Here is an 18,583-nt window from a genome sequence, read left to right as displayed (position 1 = left end):
AAACAAGATGGGCCCCAGTACCGACCCCTGGGGGACACCACTTGTAATCCTTCTATGCTGAGGATATTTTCTCAGAAATTAGCATTTGAAAAAATCTTTGAAATAGCTTTGAATTCCTTTTGCAAGAGAATCTTGAACAGTGCGGGTGATACACTGTAAGATCTATAAGTAAGGTAGAGGGGTAACTTAGATCTGCCTGAGCCAGTATGCGGCCTTACAATTCATCTTTAAAATGGAAACAAGAAGGGTACTGGGAAAAGGGCCTGTTAGAAAGTGACATTGCTCACGTGTAGATGATGGAGTCAGCTGAGCCTTCTGATTGCCTGTTAGTCTTAAATCATCAGCATTCATATAGAAGTATTATTACAAGGTTGGAATTGTTCTTTTTAAGCAGCTGACAGTTTGAATTTATGATGTGTTTCGCAAGATAGTAATACGCTGCAGTCATACACTGCAGGTGATATGACATCATATTAAAATATTAATCAAATCTGCAATCCATCTACATTCATGAAGGCAAATAATCTGCCAAGGAAGAAGTTATAAACAAAATGGAAATTCATTGCAATATCTTTGAAAGATGTGCTACGAGGTAAAATATACTGATATTTGGAAGAGCACTGTGCATACTTCCTCTTAATACAACTTTCCTAGATTAAAGATGTATTACATGTATTAAGACTAAGGAAGATTTTCAGGGATGTGAATTTTAACTCTGTCCCTTGGAAGAAAGGGCACTGACACCATTCAGGTAGTGAATCAGTGTGATATTCTACCAGACTTGTGGTCGAACTTGTGACCTAAGGCTCTTCCTTATTTTTTTTCACTGTTTAAGTGACAAATTGCCACATCATTGTGGTCAGTTTTAGCCATCATTTTATGATGCAAACTTCAATTAGACTCTGGGTTTGAATCAATGGCTCAAATCACCACCGATTTAGAAACCTCAATTTAAAAGACATACTGTATCAAAGCTATCACTGACTTGTTTGTACTATTCCATTAAATTAAATTCAAGTGATAACCATTTATGACATATCAAAATCTCTGACCATCCAAATAATATCAAATGCTTAAATATTGCTCCAGCAATACCCTTTAATCAGTTCCTTGAAGGCAGGTTACTCCAACATTTCATTCAAAGCTTACTCCATTATGAAATCCTCCAGTTTTATCCCTAAAACAAGGTGTTTACAGGCTTAGGACATGCTTGAAACATCTTCACTTTTTAATTGGCTAAACGACTGTAGAATCACAGAATGGGTTGGGTTCAAAGGGACCTTAAAGACCATCTAGTTCCAAGCCCCCTGCTGAGGGCAAGGACAATTTCCACTAGATCAGGCTGCCCCCAAGTCCCATCCAGCTTGTCCTTGAACACTGCCAGGGATGGGTCATCCAGAGTTTCTCTGGGCAGCCTGTATCAGTTGCCTCATTACTCTCACAGGAAAGAATTTTTCCTAATGACTACTCTAAACCTACCTCTTCCAGTTTAAAACTACTAAGTCGAGCTTAGTACACAGTTCACTACTTGGCACACAGGATGAAGTAGAATTAGGCATCTGGTATCGAATTTAAGATTTACTCAAATTATTTTGCAAGAGCCAACTACAGTGTTCCGTTTAATTATACAACAATGCATCCAGCTTTTTACTAGACTTAGTCTCATCTGCCATAATATACAAAGGAGTGAATCTCCTAATCACCAGAGCTGTCAATGGCAGAAGTAAGGGGCTATGTGAGGAGAAGGCAAGTTTTCATTCTTCATGCAGCTTGATTCTGTATTGGACACGCTGTCTTCAGTGTGACCTTGCCCTGGGACCTCAGTGCCTTATTATCCTGTGTCCCATGAGATGTGCAGTGCAGGCCTGACAGAGCACTACACTCTTGTGCTGGCTACCACTGAACTCACTACAAGCACTTCTGGAATACATCAAGTGCTGTGTACTGTGACGTGGCCTGAAAAATCAGTCTTCAGACATTTTAAATCAAACATCTGAAATTACTGGGCATTTTTGATCATAATTTCTCCTGTCTCCTTCCCTTTCCTATAGAATCAGGCTAACACCAACCATTTCAGACAGCAGTTGAAAATAAAATCAATATTCCTTGCAAAAGCTCTAGAATACTGAGTGTTTTACAAGAGACATCCATAATATCCTGGCAGCATTCATAAGAAAGTTAATACATGTGTAGCAGGGCTTGCTGTTCTGTCATTAATAATGTTTGTGCGTACACCATTGCATACGGAAGAAAAAAAGGACTGCTAAAAGAACTACCTGTTCAATGTGCATAGACTGAGGCAGGTACACAGCCAGTGTCCAGAGATTAGGAATGCACGGGCAACTTGCATTTCATTCATTCCTACAAATCTGGCTTTGTAGCTTTAATTCTGGTCTGTTAGTGAGTCCCTTCTTCCTTTCACAAGCAAGTGTGTGGGTACCTACCTATGTGTCCATTCATGGATATGTATGTTGATATAAGAAGCTTTCAAGTTTAAATTTCAGATATCAAAAGAGAAAACTAATGAAAGCATTTGCTGAATAGTTGTGCAGGCAAAATACCTCCCTTTCTTGTAGGGCAGCTAAAGAATTGTTATCACCTTTGACATTTTGATATCAAAGAGAGATTCACTGATAAAATGGGACTGTTTTGAAAAGATGAAGTACGAGATCAGCTCACATTTTCTTGTTGAATTTGGACAGAATGTCAGCATGTGTGTAACTATTCACAGCTTCAATTGAATATATACGCATCTTAAGGGTTCCCCTAAAGGACAGAATGATAAAGAAATTGACATCGGCATTTTCTGTGTTGGACAATTTCAGCAAAGAAAATCTGAAAAGAAGTCTTGTAAAGAGACGTGATAAAATTTGTGAGTTGAATATCTGACAGCAACTCTGTACATTCCATTTGAAAATTTACAGGTAATGTATTTATATCAATTGAAAATTCAGTTGCAAATATAAATTGATGGGTTTTTTTTTGTGGTCTTAAAACCTGTTCTCAAATTCATTTATCACAGCACAATTCATGGCAGCGTATTTTTCTCTGTTCACAGGACTGTTCAGCCAGTGTATCATAACGCATACATTTATTCACCATAACTTGAGTCAGCACTGAAATGAGCCTTTCCCTCTCCTGGTTTCAGCTGAGACAATGCTAATAGCACTCTGATGTTTGGTTGCTGCTGAGCAATGAGTGCTCTCCTGGGGCTGGGCTGGGTCGTTCGGCAGAGAAGAGCCACCACCATGATGATGTGTGGAAGTGGGTGGCCACAGGAGGGGCTGGGCTGGGTGCATGTAGCCTGTGGGCTGCGGGTTGGACTTGCCTGACTTAAGGGAAGACACAGGCTCTTAGAATGATCCAAAGAAATATTACAGTTATGTGTCCAGAGACGGGCAACAAAACTGGAGAGGGGTCTGGAGCACAAATCTTATGAGGAGTGGCTGAGGGAGCTATGATTGTTCAGTCTGGAGAAGAAGCTCAGGGGTGACTTCATTGCACTCTACAACTTCCTTAAGGGTGGTTGTGATGAGGAGGGGTTTGGCCTCTTCTCCCAGGCCACAAGTTGTACCAGAGGAGGTTTAGATTAGACATAAGAAGGTATTTTTTCTCTCAGAGAGTGGTCAGGCACTGGAATGGCTGCCCAGGGAGGTGGTGGAGTCACCATCCCCGGCAGTGCTCAAGAGTCATCTGGATGAGGAGCTATGAGATATGGTTTAGTGGCTTGTGGTAGCAATGGTAATGGGAAGACAGTTGGACTAGATGATCTTGTAGATCCTTTCCAACCCCATGATTCTATGATTCTATGATGTGCCCTTTCTATGTGTTCCCTCTGATGTGAGGGCTGTCAAATCACTGAGAGCACATTCTGGCTGTGGGTTTTGATTTTTTTCTACTTAGAAACTGGGACAGGGAGAAACAGAATGAAAAATAGCACAAATTAGGGTAAATATGTAAAACAAAATCTTCTGGCACCCCTCAGATCCATGATGTGATAAACCATCCTCAGACAAACATCTTGCTCCAGAAGTATTGTAATTTAACTAACGAATCATGATTTGTGTCTTGTGGGTTGACTGACTTGTGTGGTCTGAGAAGATGTATGCTTTTTGGGTGGCTGGAGAATGTGTGAGGTCCTGCTCCACATGTAACTGTTGCTTTCTCATAAGGTGCATTCATGTGGTGCTTTTCTTGGATTTGGGCAACAAACTGGAGACGGCCATCTTTAACTAGCTGCGTATTGCTACAGACTTCTTCATATGTATCTTTGTTGGAAAGTAGATCTGAAAGATTTTAGGAGGAAACACAAACATTGAACACATGAACCTTGCTTCCCCAGGAAAAGGGGCTAAAAACCCACTGTTCTCCATCGGCCTTCTGCTCCAAATCTTTTGCCTTTTGTTGTCTTGTCATCTTTGTTTCTTCTTGGGAACAGCTGTATCTTGTGGGCTGCAGGAAAGCAACCTTGTTCCTAGCTTATTGCATCTTTTCCAATTAACCTACCCTGCTCACCAGTTCCTACTGTCATCTGTGTCTCTCATCTAAGCTCATTGCAGCAAGGAGCTACTTTCAGGAAGTATTCACATGCTGCTAAGAGCAGCTGCCCCTTTGGAAGGTTAGCAGGCTCAGCCAGGCTCTGCACTGTCACAGTGTCTGCTGTAAGCTTTTCTTCTCTGCAGGCAAGAAGGAAGCCACATGTGATGCAGCTCTGGGGTCAGTCTTCAACAACTGGAGCTGTTATATTGAATGGCCTTCTTAATAAAATGAAAAGATGCCAGCTCACCACACCATTCCTGATACAAGCCTGGATGCCATTGGCCTTCTTGGCCACCTAGACACACTGCTGGCTCATATTCAGCCGACTGTCCATCAGCACACCAAGGTCCCTTTCCATCAGGCAGCTTTCCAGCCACTCCTCCCTAAACCTGTAGGGTCGCCTGGGGTTGTTGTGACCAAAGTCACAATATATAATCTATATCTCTATCTGTTATATTATATATAGAGATAATACATAACAGATAATATCTATTAGTATCTATTATAGCTCTTAATAATAATATCAATATTACCTGTAATATATATATATGCAGATTTTATGAATCTTCTATCCTTACATCACTGAAAGATTTCCCTTAAAAAATATTTTTCATTGATCTACCTACCACTATCAGCTTTCCACACGAGATGTTGAGTGCCCACAAGTCTGGCTGCAATGTTGATACATTACAGCCTCTGGATTAACTGCATTAGTTGCGCTCAAGCCATTTGCATGTGGTTGGTATTTTTTTTGATTGGCTTTTTAATCTTTGATTAAATCTTTGATTGGTCCTTTTTAATCTTATTTTCACCTCATGTTATATAACGTTATCTGAGTAAGATATTTTGCATTTCCTGGTTTTAGGGAGCACCAGCTCTGCAGAAATAACTGGCATTCCCTCAAGCACTGCAAGCTGACAGCTAGAATTTGCAACCTGTCAAAAATTTCAGCATTGTAAGAACACATATATATATTGCATTGGAAGAAAGGAATCAGTGGTTTAGAAAGGTAGCTGTGACATTTTCAATCTGAAAAACATCAAGGTGATTATTTTAGAGCTTTTTAAAAGCAAGAGGGAGCTGTGCATGCCGTGATTTGCTTGTAGCTCCAGGGGACCCGTTGATTTTTGAGGTCTCCCAGGCTGCCCCATGGTGCAGGAAGTCCGGGGGTCCCAAATGCTTTGCTGAAGAACAGGAAAGTGAGGGAGGGAAATCTCTGGGAGTCGTTCAAAATTCCCTCAAAAATTCAGACGTTCATAGAATCATAGAATGACTGGGGTTGGAAGGGACCTCAAAGATCATCTGCTTCCAATCATAGAATCATAGAATCACCCAGGTTGGAAAAGACCTTGAAGATCATCAAGTCCAACCGCAGCCTAACCAGTACCCTAACTCTAAAAACCCTACACTAAACCATATCCCTGAGTAAATCCTGAGTAAATCGCCCAGCATGGACAGAGTTGCCACCTGTGGAAGACCCACCAGCTCAGGCTGCCCAGGCCCCCATCCAGCCTGGAATTGAATGCTTCGAAGGATGGGCCATCTCTGGGCAGCCCGTGCCAGTGCCTCACCACCCTCTCAGTGCTAAACGTCCCCCTGCCGTCTAATCCGTTTGTGCACAACAGTTTAATTTTGACGTACCGGCATTTATAGACGGAAACCAGTTCGATCAGCAAATTCCCTCCTCGTTCGTTCTATCCCAGGCACCTCCCCAGAAATGTTCCCTTGCTCCACGTCCCGGGCTCTGCCTTCCCTTTAGGAGACAGAGCTGGCAGAACCCGCTTCTTTTGCTACTCCCGAGTAAAACTTCAACCCAGCCGGAGAGGAGCAGGCGGACGGGAGGGGATGCTGAGCGCCTGGTCGCCCCGCACCTCTAGGTGGGGTAGGCGAGTTTTCTCAGACCGAAGCCCCGTCCCGTTCCCTGCAGTTCGCAAAACTTCTCCAGCAGAGAGCAAGCAGCCAAGGAGAAGTTCTTGGGAAGCCCTCCGAGCCTGCGAAGGCAGCTCCCGGTGACAGCTGAGGGCTTCGGCGGGCCGGAGACCCCTGGGATCTTGTTGAGGACATTCATGCCGAGCTCCGTGCGGAGTGGACACGCGTGCTGGCTGTGCCCGAGCCTCGGCACCTGTGAGAGCCCGTCTGAGAGCTCGCCCCGAGCCCTGTGCCTGCGGGAGGACCTCACGTCTGGGCTGCGGTGGTGGTGACCCCATCTGAGAGGTAGGCAGGCTGGCGTCGGGCGGTGTGCCACGCGTCCCCAGAGCTGGTGCTGCTCCCTGCGGACCTGCTGTACCGCAGGACTGACGCTGGGACTCCGACTGGAAACTGTGGGTTTAGGAGAGACTGTGCTCTGAGTTTCTCTACTCTCGGCAGTAAAGAACTACTTTTTATTTTCTTTTATTTTCTGTTTTCTTTCTTTCTTTCTTTTTCCCGTGGATGCCAGAAGTAGCTGGAGATCTTGGTAGCATCTTTGATTCAGAGTGCTTTGTGTATATTTATTACAAGGAATTTCAATATTCTGACCTGCTCACAGATCTTAGTGAGCCGGGTGAACCTTTTCACTCCAGTGGAGGAACACATTTCTCCTGAGGATGGGGACGGGGAATTGCTGGTTTGGGTTCCATGTTAATGTTACAAACTACTTTGCCTGTACATTTTACACTGTTGCTACACATTGGAAATTACGACCAGATACCACAGCAGCGGCAGCGTGGAGGCTGGCTGTGTGTGCATGTGAATACATGTTTGTAGCATGCCGCTTTTTATTTCCCCTGCTTCCACAGCCTTGCTGTATGAGTGCTGAGGGACTGAGGTCTGCAGAAGACAGTCTACTCAACTCCAGGCGCCGTGCCCTACCTGTAGAACCTGAACAGTTTTCCATGCCCACCTCAGCTGCCTCGGTGGGAGCAGATAGCTCAGCCTGGGCTAACACCCACCTCAGCAGCATATCCAAGCGGCCTTTGTGATCCTTGCGTGGTTGTGGCTGCTGTTGGTATTGAGCTGGTTGTTTGCTGCTACTGTTACAGCACTGGTGGAAAGGACACTTGTATACCCAAGAGAAAGTATGTTGTCATTTTTGCAACCTGTGACATTTAAGATGTTGCACAGTGGGGCACTGGGCAGTGTTTCAGATCTATTCCCCGTGAGCCTTATCTAGTGCAGTGGTACCTAGGAGCTTAGAGGTGCCACCCAAAACCTCTTTGTATGCCTCCAGCTACAAGGAAAGCTTCCACGCCTGCGGCTTCTGTTTGTTGGAACAGGTGAAGCCTATGGCTACCGATGCCGCTTCTCTACAGAAGAGGAGGGAGACCATGTAGCGAATTGCTGTTTTGCATGATGGATCTTGAAACGTTTTGGTCAAACGTTTGAAATGTCTGGCATTTCCATGAACAAACAAACAAACAAACAAATAAAACAAAACAAAACACTAAACCAGCAAACAACCATAGGGTGATGATGAATCTTAAAAGGAAATTGATTTCATTGTCAAAATCCATGTCTGTGATCAGTGTTACTTGGTCCTTCCTTCGCTGTTATAACTAAGATATAAAAAATGAAGTCCAGTTGTCCCCTACTGAAGAGCAATACCAGTAAGAAACTAATTATGAAATGTAAAGAAAATAAACCAATCAGGTGAAGGAAATGGACTATTTTCATCAGCAGCCAGTTTGGCTGCTCACCGCTCTCAAGATCTCCTGAGAGCCCATCTTCACTGGAGGTATCTGACAACTGAAACTCTTACCAGAGGTTGGCCCGGCTCTTTGGTCTGCCAGGGTACAATGCTGGTATGTTAATATTTGCAATAAATGTAGCCTGAGCCCAACAGAAAGTTCAGATGAGAATGAGAACATGCCCAGAAAAAGACAGTGTCCTTCCTTCCTCTCCGTTCCTTCCTTTCCTTCCTTCCTTCCTCAGACTTCCTTCCTGGCCTTTCTTCCTTCCTTCCTTCCTTGCCTTCCTTCCTTCCTTCCTTCCTTCCTTCCTTCCTTCCTTCCCTGCCTATTACCTCCTTCCTTCCTTCCTTCCGGTCCTATTCCTATCCTTCTTCCTTCCTTCCTGCCTTACCTTCCTTTCCTTTTCTAATTCCTTCCTTCCTTCCTTTCACTTCCTGCTCCTTCCTTCCTTCCTTTCCTTCCTTCCCTGGCTTCCTCCCTTGCCATCTTCCTGGGCTTTCTTTTTTTCCAAATAAAGATAGATGTTACAGAAAAACTTGCTGCCATCAAATAGGTTTTTTTTTCATCTTTCTCTCCCAATATAGCACCTTCCTCTTCCTTCCTTCCTTCCTTCCTTTCCTTCCTTCTTTCCTTCCCTTCCTTCCTTACCTTCCTTCGATCTCCTTTCCTTCCTATCCTTCCTTCCTTCCGTCCTTCCTTCCTTCCTTCCTTTCACTATCCTTCCTTCACTTCCTTCTCTTCCTATCCTTCCTATCCTTTCCTTCCTTCCTTCCTGTCCTTACCTTTCCTTCCTCCTTCCTTCCTTCTTCCTTACTTCCTTCTTCCTTCCTTCCTTCCTTCCTTCCTTCCTTTCCTTCGGCTTCCTTCCTTCCTTCCTTCCTTCCTTCTTCCTTCCTTCCATTCCCTTCACTTCCTTCCTTCCGCTTCCGCTGCATTCCCTATCCGCCTGCGTTCCCTCCTTCACCTCCCTCCTTCCTTCCCGCTTCCTTTCCTTCCCTGTCGCCCCATATCCCTCCCTGCTTCCCCTCTTGCTTTTCCTTGCCTTTCCTTGCTTTCTTTGTTCAAATAAGTAGATGTTACAGAAACACTGCATTGCCACAATAGGACTTATTTTTTCTACTTTCTCTCCCTATAGCACCTTCTTCCTGTCCTTCCCTTCCTTCCTTCCTTTCTTCCTTCTATCCTTCTCTCTTTCTTCTTCCTTCCTTCCTTCCTTTACCTTCCTTCCTTCCTTCCTTCCTTCCTTCTTTCCTTCCTTCCTTCCTTCCTTCTTCCTTCATTCCTTCCTTCCTCTCTCTTCCTTCCTTCCCTTCCTTCCTTCCTTCCTTCCTTCCTTCCTTCCTTCAAGTCCTTCCTTTCCTTCCTTCCTTTTTCCTTCCTTTCCTTCTCCTTCCTTCCTTCCTTCCCTCCTACCTTCCCTACCCATCCTTATCCCTCCCTTCCCTCCTTTCCCTCCCTCCCTCCCTCCTTCCTCCCTCCCTCCCTCTTCCTCCCTCCCATCCTTCCTTCCCTCCTTTCCTATCCTTCCTTCCCTTCCTTTACTTCCTTTCACTTCTCCTATCCTTCTTACCTTCCTTCCTTTTCCTTCTTCCTTCCTTTTCCTTTCCTTCTTCCTTCCTTCCTTTCCGGTTTTTTCTTAATCCTCACTGCTTCCTTCGACTTCCTTCCCTCTCCTTCCTTCCTTCCTTCCTTCCTTCCTTCCTTCCTTATCCCTTCGCTTCCCCTTCCTTCCCCTTCCCTTTCCTTCCGGCCTTCCTTCCTTCCTGTTCCTTCCTTCCCTTCCTTCCTTCCTTCCTTCCTTCCTTTTCCTATCTTCTCCGCTTCCCTCCCTTGCTTTTCCTTCCTCCTCCCCTCCCTTCCTGCCTTCCCCTGCCTTTCCTTCCTTCCCTGCATATCCTCCCTGCTTCCTCCCTTGGTGTTTCCTTTGCTTTCCTTGTATTCATTTTTTTCAAATAAAGATAGATGTTTTACAGAAAACTTGCTGCCACAAATTAGGCTTTCTTTCTCTTTCGCTTCCCTTAAGGCAGCCTTTGTCTTTCCTCCTTCCTTCCTTCCTTCCTTCTCCTTCCTTCCTATCGCTTCCCTTTTTTTCTTCCTGTCCATTTCCTTCCTTTCCTTCACTTCTTCCTTCCTTCTGCTTCCTTCGTTCCTTCTTTCCTTCCCTCCTTCCTTCCTTTCTTCCTTCTTTCCTTCCTGCCTTCCTTTCCTTCTTCCTGCCTTCCTGCCTTCCTTCCTTCCTTCACTTCCTTCCTTCCTTCTTCCGTTCCTTCCTTTCCTTCCTTCCTTTTCCCTCTTCACTTCCACTCATCACTTCCTCCCCATCCCTCCTTCCCTCCCTCCCTCCCTTCCTTTCCTCCCTCCTCCCTCCTTCCCTCCCTCCCTTCCTTCCTTCCTCCTTTCCTTCCTTCCTTTCCTTTCCTTCCTTCCTTCCTTCCTTCCTTCCTTCCTTCCCTTCCTTCCTTCCTCCTTTCCTTCCTTCCCTTTCCTTTTTTTTTTTTTCGTTGTTTCCTTCCTTCCTTACTTCCTCCTTCCATTCCTATCCTTCCGTTCCTATTCCTTCCTTTACCTTCCTTTCCTTGCCTTTCCTTCCTTCACTTCCTTCCTTATCCTTCCCTGCTTCCTCCCTGTGGCTTTCCTTCCCTCGCTTTTCCCATCCTCCTTCCTCCCTGCTTCTTCCTTCCTGCTTCCCTCCTGCTTCCCCTCCCTTGCTTTCCTTGCTTTCGCTTGCTTTCTTTTCAAATAAAGATTAGATTGTTACAGGAAAACTGCTTTGCCACAAATAGCTTTTTTTCTCTTTCTCTCACCTATAGACCTTCCATTCCTTTCCTTCCTTCCTATCCTTCATTCACTTCCTTCCTTCCATTCCTTCCCTTCTTCCTTCTTCCTCCTATCCTTCCTTTCAATTCCTTCCTTCCTTCCTTCCTTATCCTTCCTTCTATCCTTTCCTTCCTTACCTTCATATCCTTCCTTTCCTCATTCCTTCCGTTCCTTCTTCTTCCTTCTTTCCTTCCTCCTTCCTTCCTTCCTTCCTTCCTTCCTTCCTTCCTCTTTCCCTTCCTGCTTCCCTCACTGCCTCCCTGCCTGACTTCCTTCCTCTTCCTTGCTTCCTTCCTTTCTTCCTTCTTCCTTGCTTCCTTCCTTTCCTTCCTTCCCTCCTTCCCTCCCTCCTTCCTTCCCTGCTTCCTTCCTTCCCTGCTTCCCTCCCTGCTTCCCTCCCTTGCTTTCCTTGCTTTCCTTGCTTTCTTTTTCAAATAAAGATAGATGTTACAGAAAACTGCTGCCACAAATAGGCTTTTTTTCTCTTTCTCTCCCTATAGCACCAAGATGGAAAACGTGTGACGTTTTAATTTCTCATGTCAGACTTTGAGGTGGTGGTTTTTGAGGGATCGTACTGAATTGTGTGCAGTGGAAATCGCCTCACTGAAAATGTTGAGCTGAATGCAATTGTACTGTAACGGTGTTTAGCATTCCTCTGAAAATGGCTTCATGTGGAACATGGCAGCTTTACATGCAATGTGACATTTCCTGGAGGACTGGAGTATTTTGACATGTCTACGGTTTCTAATCAAATCCATTTAGCCATACTAGATAAATGGTCCAAGTCTCAGTTTTCAAAAAATAGCAGCGTAAGCTTTTGAAGATAAGATTAATATTAAGATAATGTTTTTCTCATGTTGTCATCGGTAGAGGAATTCCCCTCTAAGATCCTTAGCAGAGTTGTTTCCTTTAACTACACTAGGATGGAACTGGGTTTCAGATAGTATCTATGCTGCTTCTCTTCTCAGCTAACAGGTAGATAAATCTCAACATGAGCTTCTGTCTATAGAAGAGTAAACCAAGAGGTTCCATCAAGGCCACACCCTGTGTGACTCATTTGTGAGGAGCTGGGGTAGATCAGTTTTCTTCCTCTGGGTTGTTCTCCAAACCAGTTTTTTTTTCTGTCTTCTGGAGTTCTCCTGACCCTCAAGGCCCAGTATTTCATTTTTTATGATGTCTTCAGAAGATAACAGGTGCTTCTTTTCACCTCCTAGAGCAGAAGCTGTTGGCGAGGGCAACACTTCCTTCCGAATACACAGAAACATTTGGGCCAGTGTGTTGTTAGGACAGAAAGCCTTTTGCAAAATTAGAGAGATCTTATCATATGTATTCCAAGGTGATAAATCCTTTTTATAAGTACTGTCTAATCTTTTACAGAGATTTATCTCCTTGGAATACATATGATAAATATGACTGTCCTCTGTAGATATTATTGTTCTGCCTTTGTGGTCACTGTGTGGGCAAAGTACTTGGTTATACTTTTCCCAGAAAGCTAAGAACCTGTGTTCACACAGCAGAAAACTAGGACATCCGAGTATTATTGGGGGGCCAAGTAACTTGTTGTTCTTTTATTTGATTTATTGCTCATCCAATTCTGTAAGAAATAAACTTGAGTTTCTGGGCCCATGCAGTCAATGGCAGAGCTCCCACAAGGCTGGTGTGCCCAGCTCCTGCTGGCTTTGTGGCAATGCTCAGTGATCAAACGCTGCTTCCTGAGCCGTGCTAATGTTGCATGCATTTCTTCTGACTTGATGTAGCTCAGATCTTTCTGTTTCTTCCCACCATGGAAATCAGAACAAAAGTGGAGAGGAAGTCATTTTCAAATTCATAAAGAGCCCATTAGAAACAAAAGAATAAAAGATAAACAAAGGCTGTTTTAAAGCATTATCTGCTATTGTCTTTTAAAGAAGTTAAAGCTGTGCCAGTGGATTTTTAAGTCTCTGTGGAGTCAGTGTCAGGGCCACATCCTCCTGATCTGATGCTTTTGAGTGCTGGTTTTCAGCTGTCAGAAGTGGTATTCTATGAAATTAATCCAAAATGCTTGGTCTGAATCATCCACCATGAATGTACCAACAGGTTTCACATTACCGCATTGCCCTAATGTCTGACCATCTGCACTGCAAAATCAATAGCAAAGTCCTTGGTGGATTTCATAGAGTTTTTGGCATTTATTCATTTTCAGTCTGCAGAACTGAGTTTTTTTGGATTCAGTGCTTTCAATATTGCTCATTTCCTTTTAGGGCTGGTAGGGAGAGAAGAGCCTGCCAGAGTTGTGTCAGTTTTATGGTGGAAAGGCTTTTTCAGGGGCTTGATGTTGGTCTCATTCCTTGCCCCACCACTCTCCTGTGTTTGGTGGCATCTAAGCTGGCCCTTGCCAAATTGCTGTGCTCACAGGGTTAGGAGGTTTTCCATGGCCCAACCATCCAGGGCCTTCAGCAGCTGCTCTGATAATAAACACATGTGGTGTAAACTGTGTTTTGAGAATGTTAGTTGGGTACGGTCCATGGCCACTGGAGATACTGGGAGAAAACTGAAACGGTTTATAATGCTTAGCTTGACTGCACTTGGTGGCATACTGAAATACTGGTAGACCTGAGACCCTTTTGATCTTGAAGGCCACAATGAGCCTTTTTGCAAACCCTCAGCATCCAACCCTTCCCAACTGATCTTCAGTGAAACGTCTGCTTCCTGCTGAAGCCTGGTGTATAAAGATATATGAGCTTCAGTTTCCCACTGTCTCTGTCTCTGCTGTGGAAATACTGATGGATGTATGTCCCCTGTAGACAGTGTTAATGAGCGTCTGGTTCATTAGTTATTACAGCCAGGACATGGTGCTGCAAAACTTGGCTGAATCTAAGTCCAAGACAGATCTTTGGTACTAAGGAACCTTGGGAAGATGCACTTTTTTCCCCACCTCCCCTAGAGGCTGTGTTGTATACTAAGTTCTGTTACATCAGTCTCTACCCCTCTGTTCAGCAGTATTACAGTCTGGGGACCAAAGCAAAAACATATGGCCATATACTGAGAGAACTTTTAATTCTGACAGTGCATCCATCTCTTCCTTCAGATATGTCACAAAAGAAGACTACTGAAGTGCCAGTTAAGCAGCATACAATTATTTGCAGATTGGCTATCAGGATTTTTCTTTTAATCTTAACCAAGAACCATTTTAATAGTTCAGTATTTACAACTGTCCAGACCAGAATGCATTTCTATGACATGCCCCATTTTTCTCTCCTGAGTGTATACATGCTCTGCTGCCTTGGGAGGAGGACTGGGGAGGGAAGAATGTCTACATATTAATAGCTGATATAAATTGGTCCTTTACAGAAATTGGCTTCTGTCCCCGAAAAGAAGGAGACAGACAGACCCTGTGCATCTTGATCACACATCTTGGAAGAGATGAACAGCAGAAATATGAGGAACAGGCTGGGTGAAAGGCTAAGATGTCAGACTCTTAAATTACCTGATGCTGGTTCATAGCCTGCTATAGTCGAGAACTCTGAAACAGATGGGCATCCTCAAACACAGGACTGAAATTTAACATCTAAATTTAGCATCTAAACATCTAGGTGGTGGAGTCTCCTTCTCTGGAGATATTCAAGACCCACCTGGACGCCTGCCTGTGTGACGTGGTGTAGGGAACCTGCTTTGGCAGGGGGGTTGGACTCGATGATCTCTAGAGATCCCTTCCAACCCCTACAATTCTGTGATTGTGTAGACTGTGATCTATAACCAAGAGAAGTTGGAAATTATCATGCTAAAGTACAACTTATTTTCTTAGAAAAAAAAAACAAAAAAAAAAAACAAGCACGCAATAGACCTCAAAGGAACAGAGTTTAGTCAGTGCTGAGCATATTCTCATACTGTCCCTGAAGCACAGTTGCAAAAGAAAAAATATAAATCAATCAACCAAAAAAACCAAAAGCCCCAAGAACAGGCTGAAGATGTGTTCTCTCTTTGTCACTTGAGATTTTGCCATTTCTTTGCTCAGGGGGTAGTTGGTGACAATGGGTCCCCCGAGCTCAACATTTTAGTATTTCCATAAATAGATGGGAGCTCTGCGTGGGCTGCTGCTGCTGCTGCTGCTTGGCCTGGGCCCCCCTTGCTTTCTCAGCCTTTTCCACCTGTGCGGTCGGCACAGCTCAGTGCTTTGCCTGCGAACCACGGGAGTTTACAGGGTGGCAAATTGTCGTGAGACGAGGTTCACGTGAAGTCTGGCAGTCTGAAATCCACAGAGCGTTCAGTTGTGGTGGCAGTGGGAGGGCAGTAATTTCCAAGCAAGGGGCAGAGCACACAGCTGAGGGCAGGAACTATCTCAGCTGTCACTGCTTAATCTGTCACTAAGTCTGAGTGTCAGCACCCTCCAAGGGAGACAAAAGCAGAACTGAGTATCCAAGCATTGTGGGGCGCAGATTTATTTCATTATGTTCAAATATTTCCCCTTGATGGGCCTTGTCTCTTTAAATTTTCCATATAGAAGAAGCATATGTTAGCATACTGCCAATTGAAGGGTATATTTTTGTGTGCTTATATAGATAGAGCTGGTTTCTTTGGGACATAAAATACAAAGGAAAAAGCCATCGTTCTTTCCTGTCTCTAAATTTTCAGAAATTGCTAGAACAAAACAGGTAACAGATGGCACTGGCTAGCAACAAGGAAACCTAGATGCAAATCCAGTGTGGTATATGGAGAACATCTCTGATGTGGCAGGGTTGTGTTTTCTATCATGGTTTCTAACCGGTTATGAGAAAAGTCCTGCACTAGCATCTTGTGGTATGTAACTGAATGTGAAAGGTGTGAATAATTCAGATGATGACCAAATGGTAAAATTGTTAAGAAAGGAAGAAAGAAACGTGCAGGGGCTTGATCTGTTTCCCAGCAAAGCCAACAGGAGACTCCCCAGCACTGTCAGCAGCCCTTCAAATGGGGCCCGTGTGCCAGTATCTGGTGGTCACCCAGTGTCCAGATGTACCCAGGCTATGCTGCAAAAGAGAAAGCATGTTCTTGTCCATGGATGGTTCCTAGGCCCAAGGAAAATGGTGCTGGTTTGACAGACAGCAGAGACAGGCATCCCCCCTCAGGAAATGCAGCAGGCCCAGCATGTCAGCCTCATAGGCCCAAGCAGCCCTGCACCCTGCCTGCCCCAAAGCTTCACGGTGACCACAACTGGGACAAAGTACTGGGGTTTGTCCATAGCTGTGGGGGACACAAAACTTGTACAAAGCTGCTTTTAATTTAGCTTAAGTGGAAGTAGAACTAAACCCCTGAGCAGTATCTTGGTGCAGGATCTTGGCATGGGGAAATGCAAAGGGGCACCCTGAAGAGATGCCCCAGGGACACAGCGCGTGGGTGAGCCATATCCACGTGGTTGCAGCTGCATGACTGCACATTTTCCACTTGCTCCTGCCCACAGTGTCACCTCTGCCTCAGCTTTTCAATCCCAGCCTGCAGAGCAAGGAAAGTCAGCACGAGTCCAAGGAAACAGGAGTCCCGCCAGCTTCTCCTTCCACCATGAACAAATTGCTTCTTGTAGTGAACAGGTTTCAAGTCCCCAGTAAGGAACAGGAGAGGGCTGAGCAGCTGTGAAGCTGATGTCTCAGTCAGGTGAGACTACGGTTACATGCTTTCTTGCCGTGGAAATGGGTGCTTGCCAAATCTCTAGTGCAACACAGAGTGCTTGTTTCTTGTTCTTCAGAGCCCTGAGATAGCAGGCCTTGTATGCACAGCAACAGACAGACAAATGCACTCAAAATGACAATGGTTTCTGCTATTTACTCTTATTGCCTCTGCCCTCAGTGCTTGTATAGACAGATCCATGGCAGTAAAGACAGCCTTACCTTGTTGGGAGAAGGATGTGGTTAAATGCTCACTGTTGTCTTCTAGAAAATGACTACCCTTATGGGGTGCCAGTCAAATATTGGCAGAAATTTGAGAGCGCCCATGTAGCTCACCTGTTTTGTTGTAAGTAATGTGCCCGTCTCATGCTTTTGCAGGTAAAACAATTCGCTGCAGTCCTTCTCCCATACAACACTGAATCTATGCCTACAGGGAACATTAACAGTTTTCTCCGTTATATAAGTTATGTATAAAATTCAGTTTTCTCTTTGAAGTGCTGCTTAATACTCCTTTTGCATTCAAGTAAAGCCGTCACTGAGTTCACTGAGATTTGCCCACGCAAGGAGCAAAGGCTCTGTTCCCTTGGGAGCTAGTAAGCCATTTTCTAGTAATTTATCTGCTAAGATGATAGATCTTATTATAGCACTGAAAACAGGAACTCTACTGTCGTCCAACAGAAATGACTTTACATATTTTATGATGCAGAGCCAAAGGCACTGCTCTTGTTAGTTGGAGTTGGTGGCTGTTTGGTTGGTCTGGACATGAGAATTATCAACTTCCCCTTCCTCTTTTTTGTTTTTGTTAATGAAGGCTTTCTACCTGACTAAAATACATAGCTATATTTTTCCCTTCAGGTCATGTTATCGGAAGCTTTGAGTTGGAGGTGGGGGTAAAAAAGTTCACTTACCAAGTAAGATTAAAGCAATTAAAGGCTATGGCTCATATTTAATTTACTCTTGTAGATGCAATTTTTCATGCAGTGACAGCATCAAAACCTTTTCAAGTTTTATTGCTATTTCACATTTGGCAGAAACAACAGGAAACCATCTGTAGCAAAGCAGGATTGTTGTAAGCATAATATTCAGTAATGAAAAAAAGATTAAAAGAAAACACTGTTATCTTTACGTGATAGCTTTGAAGGCGTAAGGAGCAGGATGCCTGCATTTGCCCATCTATCTACAAGTATCATAAAGAGTTCTGGATGAGACAAGAGCCTCAGCATTTGATTATTTCAGCAGAAAGAACACGTCCAATAGGAAATTTTGAATACATTTTGATTTCTGGTTTCTTACTGAGATCTCTATGATGGATGTAAAGATGCATGTGCAGAGGTTTTATTTGACTGCTTATTATATATCCTGGCTTACACAGCCAGGCTTGTAAGCACACACAAAACTTCAAACAGGCAAATAGTCCCACAGAGGGCAAGTGAGCTACTATCTCTCTTAAACTTTAACTCCATGCTTAAAAGTCTTTTCTGGAACAGAGAAATAAGACTGTGGCAATTCTAATAGTTCATATTGCCCTACGTATGTGCCCTCATGGTGAAACATGTTCTTGTTTTGTTGTGAAAAGGCTGCAGGTGAAAAACACTCTTCCTGAAACTTTTTATTAATCGGGGTGTCAGGTCTTCAGGGTGCAGTTTCAGGGCTGCTCATGGTAGCAGCTGAATAATTCTGAAGCCCGTGGTCAGTCTGTAAAGTCACAACAGTACTTTACTGTGAGTATTCTCCAATTTCTAGTCAGGCCAAACTGCTTGTCATTATGTCTGTTCAACAAAGCAAAAGGAAACTTTCTTCAGATGTGCTCTACAGTTTAGCCTGGGCTCTTTTCTCAAGATATTGAAATTCTGACTGTGAATGGAAATGTGAAATTTGAAGTGAATGAGAAACAAACCAGCCGTTCTGCAGTTTCTCTGTCACTGACAGGATTTCACGTAT

The 18,583-nt window shown here is 44.1% G+C and overlaps 1 protein-coding gene across 1 annotated transcript in view; it reads left to right on the top strand.

The window, feature by feature from the left end:
• Positions 1-6,184: 6,184 nt before the first annotated feature.
• EDAR (ectodysplasin A receptor) overlaps positions 6,185-18,583 on the top strand; it is a 71,469-nt gene continuing 59,070 nt past the window's right edge. Inside the window, exon 1 of the mRNA XM_015849640.2 lies at positions 6,185-6,753. The gene's annotated coding sequence lies outside the window, so the exon portion shown is untranslated. The remainder of the gene's footprint in view (positions 6,754-18,583) is intronic.

This window comes from Coturnix japonica, chromosome 1 (assembly GCF_001577835.2).
Source record: "Coturnix japonica isolate 7356 chromosome 1, Coturnix japonica 2.1, whole genome shotgun sequence".
Classification (NCBI taxonomy): Eukaryota; Metazoa; Chordata; class Aves; order Galliformes; family Phasianidae; genus Coturnix; species Coturnix japonica.
The sequence above is the reverse complement of the archived record's forward strand: the minus strand, read 5'-3'. Positions and strand labels throughout refer to the sequence as shown.